The sequence below is a fragment of the Anser cygnoides genome, chromosome 3 (genome assembly GCF_040182565.1).
Source record: "Anser cygnoides isolate HZ-2024a breed goose chromosome 3, Taihu_goose_T2T_genome, whole genome shotgun sequence".
Taxonomy (NCBI): Eukaryota; Metazoa; Chordata; class Aves; order Anseriformes; family Anatidae; genus Anser; species Anser cygnoides.
Window position 1 is genome coordinate 64,393,633 of NC_089875.1, and position 14,361 is coordinate 64,407,993.

At 40.1% G+C, this 14,361-nt stretch overlaps 1 pseudogene; it reads left to right on the plus strand.

Annotated features, from left to right (window-relative positions):
* Nucleotides 1-10,723: 10,723 nt before the first annotated feature.
* LOC106032488 (vesicular inhibitory amino acid transporter pseudogene) lies at nt 10,724-13,308 on the plus strand (annotated as a pseudogene).
* The last annotated feature ends 1,053 nt before the right edge of the window (nt 13,309-14,361 follow it).

Genomic DNA, 14,361 nt, shown 5'->3' on the forward strand with positions numbered 1-14,361 from the left:
TGTAAAAATACCAGAAGAAAGAGCAGAACTTTGTTCTTGTGTTGGCATGTGTTAACTGCATAGTGCATCATATTCATATAAGTGATTTAACCAAATGAAGAGAGAGAAAAACTGACCTATAGGTAAGTGTCAAGGGAATGAAGAAGAAGACAGTAGGTATAAAACATGAAGATAAAGAAAGGCAAAGTACTGTGAAATTCAGGAATTCTGACTAATACTTATGAGAGGTGAGACAAAAGAATGAGGTGAAGGACCTGAACCAGCACACACTCCAAGTGAATATAGAAGGCAAAGCTAAAATCTTTTTGTCATCACCAGTCAAGATGAACCCCAGAGACACAGTAAGACCTTGACTGATGACATCCCTTGGCCTCCTTGTAGTGTACGAGTGATCCTGGCCAGGCCGTTAGGACATACACAGTAGTGCTGATGGGTATGTGAATATGAGAGTGAGTTAAATCTACTTAGAGATTTAGAATCATAGAATCATAGAATCATAGAACCATAGAATATCCCAAGTTGGAAGGGACCCATAAGGATCATCCAGTCCAACTCCTGGCACCACACAGGTCTACCCAAAAATTCAGACCATGTGACTAAGTGCACACTCCAAACGCTTCTTAAACTGTGACAGGCTTGGTGCCATGACTACGTCTCTGGGAAGCCTGTTCCAGGGCACGACAAACCTCTCAGTGAAGAACCTCTTCCTGATATCCAGCCTGAACCTCCCCTGTTGCAGCTTGACACCATTCCCGCGGGTCCTATTGCTGGTCTCTAAAGAGAACAGGTCAGAGCCTGCCCCTCCACTCGCCCTCATGAGGAAGCTGTAGACTGCGATGAGGTCTCCCCTCAGCCTCCTCTTTTCCAGGCTGAACAGGCTCAGTGACCTCAGCCGCTCCTCATACGTCTTCCCCTCTAGGCCCTTCACCATCTTCGTAGCCGTCCTCTGGACACTCTCCAACAGTTTCACGTCCTTTTTGTACCGTGGTGCCCAGAACTGCACACAGTACTCGAGGTGAGGCCGCACCAGCACAGAGTAGAGAGGGACAATCACTTCCCTCGACCAACTAACAATGCCATGCTTGATGTACCCCAGGATACGGTTGGACCTAAAAGCCCTGAAGTCCCTTTTGATCACTCTCGGACTTCTCCTTGCTACTTCATCATTACCAGCCTGAAAAAACAGCAGCGGGTAGTAGTCAGAGGTCTGTACAAGGCGAGTGATTTTCCTAGCAATGTCTCTTACCCGAGCCCCAGGGAGCCAGCAGACTTCCCTGTAGGTTGGGTCCAGATGGCATATCGGGCCCTCTGTCCCTTTCAGAAGGGAGTCCCCCATGACAATGTGTCCTGGTTCCAGTTAGGACAGAGTTAAGTAGCTCATAGTAGCTGGTAGGGTGCTATGTTTTGGATTAGGATGAGAAGAGCGCTGATAACATGCTGATGTTTTAATTGTTGCAGAGCAGTGTTTACACCAGGCCAAGGACTTTTCGGCTTCTCGCTCTGTCCTGCCAGCGAGCAGGCTGGGGGTGCAGCAGGAGCTGGGAGGGGACAGACCCAGGACAGCTGACCCAAACTGGCCAAAGGGGTATTCCATACCATCTGGCGTCATGCTAAACAATATATAGGGGTGGCTGGCCGGGGTGGGGGACCGGCTGCTCGGGAATAGGCTGGGCATCGGTCAGCGGGTGGTGAGCAATTGCATTGTGCATCACTTGTTTTCTTACACATTATTATTGTTAATACTATTACCATTATCACTATTATTATTGTTATTGTTATTATTATTTTCCTGTCTTAATAAACTGTCTTTATCTCAACTCACAGGCTTCACTTTCCCGTTTCTCTCCCCCATCCCAGAGGGGGAGGGGGGAGGGTGAGTGAACGGCTGTGTGGTGTTTAGCTGCCAGCCGGGTTAAACCACAACACAATGACCCTTCTTTCTTTCTTGACAGAAGATGTAGCAATGCAGGGGGTAGGTTGCCTTGCCTTAGGCAACCCCTCCAACCGGGACGGGCTTTCATCTACATCGTTGTTTTGACTGTCATGTTCTAGAGCCTCATACTTGTTACGTAAGGGTAGTCAGGAAGGTGAGGTGGGCAGGGAGAGAGCTCACCTACCACCCCAAGCAGAAACCTGCTTCCACTCCCCCCCCTTGGCCTAGGTCCCCTCCTACAGCCTGGCGGAGTGGGGGAACTTTTGTCTTCTGTGTAGCTGCTGCCTGGTGGGATAGAGGAACCTTTGTTACTTGTGTTGTGGCTGGCTCGTGAGTCTGTCTCACGGAGGGTAGAGTGTGCTTCCACCAGTCAATTTCCCTGATGCTCCTCAGCCTGCTCACCTCCTCCCAAAGCCCCACCACCAGGCTGAGCAGTTCTTCAACCTGGGCACACCTCCCACAGGCATACCCACCGCTGCTGCTGTCGGACACCGACAGAAGATTCGGGCACACCCTGCAGCCCAAGACCTGGATGGCTGCGTGTTTCCCTGAGCCCTCTGTCTGAGTAGCCATATCAGTAACTGTGGCTGGAGAGTCTGCATGACAGGCGGAAGCCATGGTTTTCTGCCCGGTGGATACCATGGCCAGGCTCTTCACGAGAGGGTTACAACCACCATTGGAAAAGACCATTGGAGAAGAGCGGTGAGGGTGCCCTGCCTACTCGCCCTGCCTGCGCTGGGGCGGGGGTGCTGCTGGCTCTGCCCGCACCTCGTCAGCCTCCCTCAGGAGGGCTGCCGGCTCCTGGCAGCTTCCTCGGGTGCCTCGAGTGGCCTCGATGCCAGAAAAAAAGCCCTGCCTGCTCCGATCCCCCCAGACATGTCTGCCCCGGAGCCGATCGCCTCGGCGATATATAATTTCTTATATATATATCTTATAATTTGGTATTGTAAGATCACCTTCCTCTTGCTCACTGATCTCACACTGAATTCTGCTACACCAAATTTCTATATCCTAGACATGTTTTTCTATTTCTTATGTTCCTAAACATGTAGAGGGAAAACCTAAATGTGTTCAGAACTCTAAAAAAATGCAGCTGTACCTAGTCTCTATGTGGAGGGAATCAGGAGGGTGTACTCATAGCACAGGATAATAGTGGGCCATTTTGAAAATTTTCAGGATGGGAATCTTGCTATTCCACATGTGACATTTAGAAGTTAACTCTCAGAGTTTCTAAGCTATTTGTCTGCAGTCCATTTGTTGCCCAGCAAGAGAAATAGGCATCTCTGGCAGGAAATTAATTTCAGCTAAGATAGGTGAGTTATAAGTTCAGGTGCCTATTTTTTTCTACAATTTATAGAGGCAGCTTTGATGACTAGCTTAGACAGGGACAACTAACTTAGATTACCACAGTTAGCATTTAAAATGGATGTTAAAATGTTATTAATATTTTGAAAGCAGAATGCCCAGCAAATTTGCGTTTGGGAGACTTAGCTAAAGATTCATCTGGTCTGGTAATATTTAATAGCTATTATATTTAGAATTCTCCAAAGACAATGGAAATCATAATACTATTTTAAAAGCCAGATAAATTTTAACTAGTTAAACCTATCAACAATTCTGAGCAAAATAATGTAATTGTTAATGCGGGTTTTAATTGATATAGAATAAAAAGCTAGGAATATAATTAGTGTCAATCACTATGGGTTTGAAGAAAAAGTCTTTACAGTCTTTATTAAGTACACTTCATATAATTTTTGTTGTAACATAGGCAGTGAAATATAAATAATATATTTAGACTTTCAAAAGGAATTTTGACACATTAATACACAACATTCTGATTTAACAATTAGTGCAGCAATAAAATACATCTTAAATAGATTAACAACTGCCTAGGTGACAGATCCTAAAAAAAGTAACTGTCAATGTAGATTTATTGTCAAAGCAAGTTGTTGAGCACTGGCACAAGTTGCTCAGAGAGGCTGTGGAGTCTCCTATCTTGGAGATACTCAAAAGCTGCCTGATCATGGTGCTGGGAAACCTGTGGTGCTGGGAAACCCCCTACTTGAGCACGGGGTTGGAACAGGTTACCTCCAAGGGTCTCTTCCAACCTCAATCATTCTGCAACTTGGTTCTGCATGAGTTTCTGGTAGGGTTAGAACATTATCTAGTAGAATCTAATTGGTATGTGGTCCAGAATTATTCAATGTAGTCAACAGTGATCTGGAATTAAATACAAAACCACCATTGATCACAGTGGTGCCTGAGACAGAAAAAAGACCATGGACATCTGCAAGCAAGTAGCTCTCTTATCATAACATGAGATTAAGGGATTTTCTGTTTTTGAGTTTAGAGTTAATAAAGTTTTATGCTCATATAAATACCACAGCAACATAGGTTTGCATCAGTTCTGGAAAATAATTTATTTTAAATGAAAACGAATGCTTCCTGAATTTATCTCCTTACTTTTCCAAGAAGATACGCGAAGGAGGATTTCCTGTGTAGTTTCTGTGCCAAATTCATGCAGGGAATCAAATACATAGTTGGGAATACAGTTAGGCTTAAATGAACTGTTCCAGTGGAGTAACTGCAGATGGTGAGAAAGGCAATCAGAGCTAATTCAGCAGTCTGGCATATTAGCATGTGTTCTGCATATAGCAGAGCTGTACTAACTGAATTATTTTCAGTTAAATTTGTCTTCATTTCTTAATTTATTTTTTCTATCTGATTAAATCTTAGGGTGAAATCTTTTTCTCTCTTTCTTTGTAGCATCACTTTTTATTCCATTTTATTTAATTGTCTTTTGGCATGTCTTAACTCTGACCACAATTCAATCTTCATTACTTTTTAATTACCTTTCAATCTGCTTTGTTTTTAAAAGTGTCATATTTCAGGTCAGAACAGCCTTTAAAATGAAGCTTTTACTTGGGATTAAAAATGTCTTAAAATTGAACATCAAGAAATTTTGATATTTTCTCAGGGTTCTTAACTGTGCTCATTTATACATTTTTCTAAACACATATTATTACCTGGGGAGGTGCTTGTCCTGAGATGAACTAGTGTTGAAAGACCAGCACAGTAAATGGCCCACTTTTTGCATTCTATGCAAATCCAGATATCTGGGCTTTTTAAACAAGCAGCCAGTCTTCGTGGTGGGGAAAACACTACCATGTAGTTCAAATCAAGCCATCAACAAATGCAGAAATGTTTTAATGTGCAGATGTAATTTGGAAATGCTGACATGCTTGTTTTTTATTGTTGGTAGATCAACAATTTCTGGTGCTTCCTCTTGGGGATATTCTAACAAGGCTAATAGCTTCTAGCTGTGGCTGACCTTTCCACTCTTGTCCTTGCCATTTCTTTTGAAGGCTGATCAGTTATTCATCCCCCAGTCCTTCCTTCTTTCTAGAGTGAGATACCTATGGCTAAGTCTACTCCAGATGTTTGATGGGGACCTCCATCCAGGCACACGTATTCACTAATTGGCAATGCACACCAGTACCCACTCCACTTCCATGCTCATTTTAGGGTAAATAAGTGTCTTAGAAGACAAGGGCCAAGGAAGGCTCACCCCACTGGGTCTCTCTCCTTCTCCGTTCTAACCAACTATGTGAACAACTTTTCTCTGAGCTATTCTATTTTATAAACATATCGCCTTAAAAGAGCATATTTAGAGTTAACCTATTTGGCTTTGCACTAGAATAGGTGAAAATAAAACCACTCAGGGAGGTACACTTCCCATACAAACACTAAAACTCAGCTCTGGGAGGCAATTTAAGAAACTGTTCCTTTTGCTGCTCATTTTTAATTGATGCCTCACAGGTAAGGCTGTCTGTGACATAATTTGGACACAAGAAGATGGCATCAGAAGAGTCAATATGAACAGGTGCTGGGGACAGGCTGGACCAAACAAGGACTGGCAGATGGTGTAGGAATTACCTGTGTCATTCCAGTGGCAGAGAATCAGTGAAATGCTGACACAGTCTGTCCCCATTCTCTGTACAATCACTTTTCATGAGAGGTGCAGAAAAGCCACCTTCAGCAACACTACACCATGAAAGAATTTCTCTATGGAGGAGCAATTTTCAGCAGATAAGTCACTTCAAGCAATACTCGCAGGCTGCCAAACAGCTTTAAACCAGAGAACACAGCCCAGTGCCTGTGCTGTTTTATTACAGTGACAGCAAAATATGTGCTTATTAAAGGTATCTTTTTCTTTGAAACTATTTACACATGTTGACATGCAGGAAATGGTCCTAACAGAAAGTATTGCTTTTGGAAAAGTAAGAACAGAAGATCAAATCTCGTGTCAGGAGGGCCAACCGTATCCTGGGGTACATCAGGCATTGCTAGTCGGTCAAGGGAAGTGATTGTCCCGCTCCACTCTGTGCTGGTGCGGCCTCACCTCGAGTACTGTGTGCAGTTCTGGCCACCATGGTACAAAAAGGATGTGAAACTGTTGGAGAGTGTCCAGAGGAGGGCAACGAAGATGGTGAGGGGCCTAGAGGGGAAGACGTATGAGGAGCGGCTGAGGTCACTTTGCCTGTTCAGCCTGGAAAAGAGGAGGCTGAGGGGAGACCTCATCGCAGTCTACAACTTCCTCATGAGGGCGAGTGGAGGGGCAGGCTCTGACCTATTCTCTTTAGAGACCAGCAATAGGACCCGCGGGAATGATGTCAAGCTGCAACAGGGGAGGTTCAGGCTGGATATCAGGAAGAGGTTCTTCACTGAGAGGGTGGTTGCACACTGGAACAGGCTCCCCAGTGAAGTAGTCACTGCACCAAGCCTGTCTGCAATTTAAGAAGCGTTTGGACTGTGCACTTAGTCACTTGGTCTGAACTTTTGGTAGACCTGTGTGGTGCCAGGAGTTGGACTGGATGATCCTTATGGGTCCCTTCCAACTTGGGATATTCTATGATTCTGTGATTCTATGAAATCCAAAATGGGTTTTGAACTCTGAAAAACAGTCTTTCATTCTTTCAGCTCTCATTGCCATCACTAACATTTTCTGGCTATTTTGTAGAAATATAACAATGTGCTGATACAAGAAACCTTACTTTTTTTTTTTTCCTTTTTTTTCCTTTTTGTTAACTTTTTTTTCCTTTTTTTTTTTTTAATTTAAAAAACATCATTGACAAGACATGACAAACAATGTGTCATTTCACCTCATACATACTTAGTACATTGGTATGTTCAGAGTTCTCCCATTTCTCTCTAACCAGGCTCTGCATCCCCCCCAAAAAAGCAAAACCAGTTATGTCCACAATGTTTGCTTTCCTTTATTAACTGAAAGCTGAAGGACACAGAAATAGTAAATCCCTTATACAGATCTCATCAGCAATTGATTGAAAATTCTGGAAAAATCATGTTGAAGACATCACCTGGAAGGAAAACTTACAGTTTCTGTAGAAATGTTCAGTTTAGAAATTCTAAGCTCATTGTATGTGACTTGAAATTGGCAATCACTGTTATGTAATTTTAAGAAGAATGTATATAGCACAAAACTGGATTTGTTTAATAAGGTCTGAATTCAAAAGTTGAAAAAAAAAAAAAAAATTTCATCCTGTGGTGTGTGTTAGGTACCAAATGAAAATTTGATATAAACAAAGAGCAAAGCGATGTTAAGAGGTTAGAATTATGTTATACTCTGATTAAACTAACAATTAAGCTAGAAAAAGCAGACACCTGTGGGGAGGACTAAATGCTGTCGAATGTGATAACGTCTCTGAAAGACTTATGCTTTAGTTTAGTTTGAGGCTAGTCATATAAACGTTAATGGACTCAATTCAGCAGGGGAAAAGCCTTTGTGTGGGTAAGGCCTGTGCTGACACTTACCTGCATTTTAATTATACAGTCACCCTTCAGGTCAGCAGATAGTCTTTGAACTCCCAAATGCAGGTGAAGGGGCAAAATAATGATGCTGTGAGTGTGGAACAAATGAGATAAGCTTGCTACAAATTGCAAGAAACTGAGAAAACATCATTGTTCTTATGTTAATATGGAAGATGACTGTGGCTTTTATCTTCCTGACTTTTTCACAGACTTGGTTTATTTATGATTCTTTTAAACTCAATCTGTTATGTAAATTCCTTTTCCATGGATTGTTTTCATAGGAAAGAAAACACATTGTATACGTTAGGCAACTATCTAACTTGCCAGTCAGTGAAAGCCATGATTAAAAATGGCATGGTAGCAAAAGTTACTGTTACACATGTGCTACCTGCAATCCAGATACAGACAGATATCTAGTATTTTTAAGAAAGTAGATTATTAGATGGCAGAAATGGTAAAATTTTGAATACTTCAGTGAAGTTTGTATAGAAAAGATGGCATCTGTGACTTATACAAAGACACTGCTGTATATGAAGTCTTAAAAACAATCCAAAAAGATATCTAGTCAATAACTGTATTATTATATCAGTAATAACTGAAGTACCTCTGTTACAGTGCACAAAGGCATAGACCTTTTAATCAAGATGCACTGATGTGCATTTAATATGTTACTTCTAGCTCTAATTCAGGTGAATGCTGAAGATATTTGTATCTAGAGTGAAGCCTGGTGAGATCGGCAGTGATGGTTCATATGATGGACACTCTCATTGACTTAAAGAAAAAGTAGTTATCTGATTCAAGGGCCTCTAATTTTTCCTCTCTGGTTGACGATACAGGCTCACAGTGGGCCTGAAAAGGAGTGCTATCTCATGGCTGGAAGAAAAGGAGAAATACTTTATACACTTTGATGATTATTCAGTGTTTGAAAAATTGTCCCTCTTTAGAGTCCTCTGTATAGGAACGGGCCTGCGAGTGCTTGTGCCATGTAGAACTGGGATGCAAGGTATAAACCTTGTGAAGCTGAGGCAAGCACCCACCTTCTTGACAAGTTGCAGCAGAGCTGGGCTCCTAGGCTGCCTTCACAGACAGTAACATGCTGGCTACAGAGCCTGAGTCAGTTGACAGAAAACACCAAAGACAGAAACGTGCCTGAAACACTTGTCTCCACATGGTCTTGTGTCAAAGATTGTGACTGAAAAAGTCTGAAATTAAGGTTTAGACAGTTAAACTCACCTCTTCTGCCTTAGCTCCTGTAAGCAATGAGCGGCACTACTCACTCGGGTAGTGAGAGAGGAGAAATGTGTCGCTCCCCTCAAGGAGAGTGGGAGAGTCCATCATTTTTCGTGGGGAGCAAAATGCAAGTCTCTGAGCCAGTAAGCACAGGCACACACTGTAACAGTACACAACAGACCTCCTCCTCTGCCTAGAGGTATACGTCCAAAGGACAGAATTTGTCCCATCAATGAGATTGATGCATGTCACCCTCCTTTGCAGGGATTCCAATTCACTGTGAAAGGAGCCATGACTAGCAGTTTAGATTAGTAATCCAGTAACAAGTGACATTCAGAAAGCCACTGGTGGTTAGTACGTAGTAGCAAGGATTTCATTTAAAACAGAGGGTAGCAATGAATTCCGCTGGCTAATACTGAAGTGAAATTTAGCACTCCAAGAAGATCCTACCGGTTTGTGAGCCACCAAGTGGCCATCTTGATGGCTTACAGGACATACAAAGGAGGCCTCTTTCTGTTGGGGTTCACAGGTTTAGCCGGGCAGAATGGAGTTGCTCATGTTTGCTCAGAAATAAAATTAAGATGGGGTTGGTCCAAATCAAGTCCTATCAGGCTAAAGTGGTGATCATGAATGAGCATGAATGCTCTTATTTCATCATATCCTCAGTGCTGTAAGAAATACCGAAGTAAAAAGTTCTGCAGAACTAGTTAACTATACTTTGTTTCCTCCCTACCTTTCTTCAGTCATCAAGAACAAAAAAAAAAAAAAAAAAGACAACTCCTAACCAATATGACTAATGTGCATTGCTTAGTTTCAGCTTTGAAAAAAAGAGATGCCACAAAAGCTTCTTTCGTAAACTAGATCTTTTTATGAATAGCTATAGTTCAAGGGTTTTGTTGGGTTTATGCTGTTAGAAATTAAAACACTTAAAAGTGCAATTTGTCCTTAAGTATAAAGAAGGAAGAGACAAAATATAGAGAAAAAGACAAAGAAATACACACACTGTTCTCTGAAAGTAAAGTGCCACATTTTTTACTAGATAAAAAAAATATAATTCTTTTCCTTTCAGAAGCTGTTTAAAGTATGTCTACACGTTTCACACATTTTAAACAGCTAAATAAGTTTGCATCTTCTAAAATCTCAGCTTTGATAATTGCTTTAGTAGTGGACTTAACTAGAGCATGGGCTGCATGAGGCATACAGAGGCCACAGAGGAAACACGAGCAAACTCTGATGTCACTGTAATGCACTTTTCTTTCCAGAGGTGCGTTAACAATTTTTACACTGAAGAGAATTGTCCTTACTGGATCTATCTACAGTGTTATTTTTATTTTAAATGAAAGTTGTGGAGATGATGATGGTACAGCTGCTTAATTTTACTGTTATTGAACCTGTTTCATTAATACGCATGTTGACTGAGTAAATGCCCCTGAACTTTCTAAAATGTGCTTCTAATCACATCAGCATTAATTATTAACTAAGAACCTGACTCTATCATTCACCCACTCTTTTTCGTAGCTTATCATTACATGTGTGTCAGTAGGAACAGTTATTTTTGCTAATAATTTAATTTATCATAAATAAACACATTTCTCATGATTGTTGCTTACTTAGCCAAATGTAGCAGTACTTCCACCTTGCAGTTCAGAGAAAGCAATGCTCAATGAAGGGCATGCTTGGGAGTGTGGATTCTAGTAAACATTTTGCTTCGGGGATGTTGTGTTATCTTTTCTTTCTCTTTTTCCTTTTCAGGGAATTTTTGTGTTAGGATTGCCGTATGCTATTCTCCACAGTGGATACAGTGGCCTGTTTCTTATTGTCTTGGCTGCAGCATTATGCTGTTATACAGGCAAAATTCTAATCACTTGCCTGTATGAAGAAAATGAAGATGGGCAGCTCATAAGAGTGAGAGACACATATGAAGACATTGCAAATGCCTGCTGCAGAAAGCTATCTCCCAACTTAGGTGGTATAGTTGTCAATGTGACCCAAGTTATGGAACTGATCATGACATGTATTTTGTATCTGGTTGTTAGTGGGAACTTGCTGTCACACAGTTTTCCGTATGTACCAATGACTGAGAAAAACTTGGTCTGTAATTGCATTTATGACATTGCTGCCTTGTGTATTTATCAAGACTCTCAAAATTGTTTCCAGACTCAGCCAGCTTTGCTCCTTGGTTCATTTCATTATTATCTTTGTAGTGATGACTTACTGTCTCACCCAAATACATCAGTGGTCCTGGGCAAAATTCAAACTCTCCATTGAGTTTGAGGACTTCTTGGTTTCTATAGGGGTGATCATTTTCAGTTACACTTCACAAATATTTCTTCCCACACTTGAAGGTAACATGAAAAAACCAGGGGAATTTAGGTGCATGCTGAATTGGACTCATTTTTTTGCTTGTGTCTTGAAAACAACCTTTGCCCTGACTGCTTTCTTAACCTGGGGTGAGGAGACAAAGGAAGTTATTACTGACAACCTGCCATCATTTCTTCAAACCCTAGTGAATTTGTGTCTTTTAACCAAGGCTCTTCTTTCTTACCCTTTGCCCTTTTTTGCAGCCTCAGAAATTGTGTATGCTTGTATTTCTAGAGGCAACTATTCCAATTACAGTTCTCCACTGTTTGCTCTGGGTCTAAGAGGCTCATTTCTCCTGTTAACTCTGCTGATGTCTATGTTCATACCACATTTTGCCCTGCTGATGGGTTTAACAGGCAGTATAACAGGTGCTGCTATGACTTTTCTTCTTCCTTCTCTCTTCCACTTAAAACTTAAATGGAAAAAACTATCCTTCTTTGAGAAATGCGCAGATATCTCTGTTTTTATTTTGGGTTTCCTCTGCAGCCTTGCAGGCATAGTTTGCTCAATAAGAGGGCTACTTAAAGTATTTGGAGAAGGGTAAAAAGATTTTCAGAAGGCCAAATAAGGCCCTAATTTTATAAACACTTTTGCCCTGTTAGTCAGTATATAGCAAATTTTATCACTAAGTAAAATTAAGCATATGCTTAAATGTTTGTAGGATCAAGGCTTTAATTTGTAAAAGTATGTGGTTCTAACCAAACTGAAAAATAATCTTTATAGCCCAAATGTACAAAATGACCCACATTTAAAATGTTGGGAGGAAGGAAGTTGTTTGAGATGGTTCAGCATCAAAATAATATTAAAATAATACTATATATTTTTGTTAATACATGACATGCACATCCTAAAAAGGTTACTGCAAGGGATTCTACCAACCTCACCAGAATGTCTCGCAGTTAGATACTGCTCATTCTCAAAGCTATGAAATCTAGCTTACAGGATATGATAGAGTTTGAGAGAGCTGTCATTGCAAACTGATAAAATGTGATTTCACAGCATTGGCAGAATGTAATCCAACATGTGAACAGAACAAATCAGTGAATTCCATATTTGATGTAAGACAAGCTCTACTACTTGTTTTTCAAGAGAGTAGGCAAAAAGAGAACTCAGTTTATAACAGCTTTGAAAGCCTGTTTTTATCATGAGTTCAGATGGGAATTGTCAAAGTAAAAGGGGCATTCTAACAACTCACAGTCATGAAAAAGGGAATTTGTTCTAAAAGAAGCCGTAGCTGATGACTGCAGCTTTTCTGCAAGTATAATTCCTAAGATTCATGCCCCTGCAATGCAGTTATTCTATTGGTTAGGTTACAAGAAGTCTCATTGGTAGCCGGAAGAAGTTAATATGCAGTTCACTTTCCCTCGTAGGCAGGAAATTTCTTTGATCTTTTTATTTTATCTGATGATATTAAAAGCTCGATGAAGTAAATCAAGTTAATAAACAGACACTCAGTTAACTTCCTATACAACTTACTGGATCTTTAGCTTTAAAAGATATCATCTTAATAAAAAGATCAGCATCACAATGTATTTCACTTTAGGGATAAAACATTATGACAAGAAGCAATCTAATCAGAGTACTTTAATGAATACATATCACCTTATTGTACTAAACCTATGTTATGTTAGGTAATTAAAGTAATGGTTTGAAAAAATAAAGTTCGCATTTTCATTACAAACAATTTCACACAACCTTCTACTCTGTTATATGAAAAAACCGTTGCAAGTCAATATAAGAGTGGATCATGGAGTAAAAAGCCCGCTAGTAACTGCTTAAGTAAACTCTTTTTCTATGTAGTATCTTAGCATGAATGCTGCTGTCCTGCATGAGCAACAGTGACCTCTCAAGGCTTATGTGCTGAATGGTAAATAACATGCAATTAAACTTAAGAGAGTCCTAATAAGCCTTGTATGTCACCCTGTTCCTTTCTTTGTCTCTTAATGTACACTTGTCATGCGTGGAACAGTGATGAAATCATTATTATAATTAATGTATTATATAATTACAAAAGTATTAAGAAAACTGATGAATTAACTAGTTTTTTAGAACTTGCATTATTTCTTTGTTACAATGGATCAAATTCTGCACTTATCTTAAATCCACAACAGTTTAATTCATTGATACTGAGATTTGTACTGGAACGAATAGAAGGTATGTATTTTTTAAGAAGTCTTTTTATTTTTGTGTAGAATGACAAAGACATGTAACTCAGTGAAGTAGCTGAAAGCCTGTTATTACCCCTATGACATGGTCAGAATGATATTATTACTTGGATGATGTCAATGAAAGGGTGTCATTACTTATTGTGTGGAGAAGTTTCACAGATAAACAAATATACAGGAATAGTCTTTGTTGTAGTTATTGTATGTAAATCTCTGAGGACCAAGAGAGATAGTCCAAAGAGTTTTATAAGAATTCTTTCAGCTAGTTTACTTAACAACTCTCCACAAATGTTTCACCTTTTTTTTCTCATCTCCTATTCTTATTTAATGTATTTTGACTCTTGACTCTTTAGAAATTCTTGAAATTGCTACCAAGGAAAGCTTGGAAATGGGATAAGCAGTTTATTTATATGGCGATTTTAGGAATTCCCTGGCTTATCAGTGTGATTCAAAGCTCTCTTTAGTTGGATTTTCTTCTCCCAGCCTTTTCAGGAAGCCAATGCCTATTCCTTTTAAGCCAAAGATGGTCATTTCCCCCATGAACTTGTGTCACTTACATACGTTTTTTCCTACCAAGGGAGATGATTCATGTTTTGTAAGATGAGTACTTATTGCCCTTATTTAATCATTTAATCACTTAACATTAAGGAACTGCAGGGACTATTATTAATCTATTATTTGACCACTCCTGAATTATTCATTGTAATATTTTATGGTGCTTTATCAAGTAAATATAACTGTAAATGCACAAAATTGAAAGGAATGTCATCCAAGTGGAAGGCCTTGAAAAGTCACTTAGCAGAACCACTATAATAAGAGAGGAAATGTAGCTCAAGATTCCCT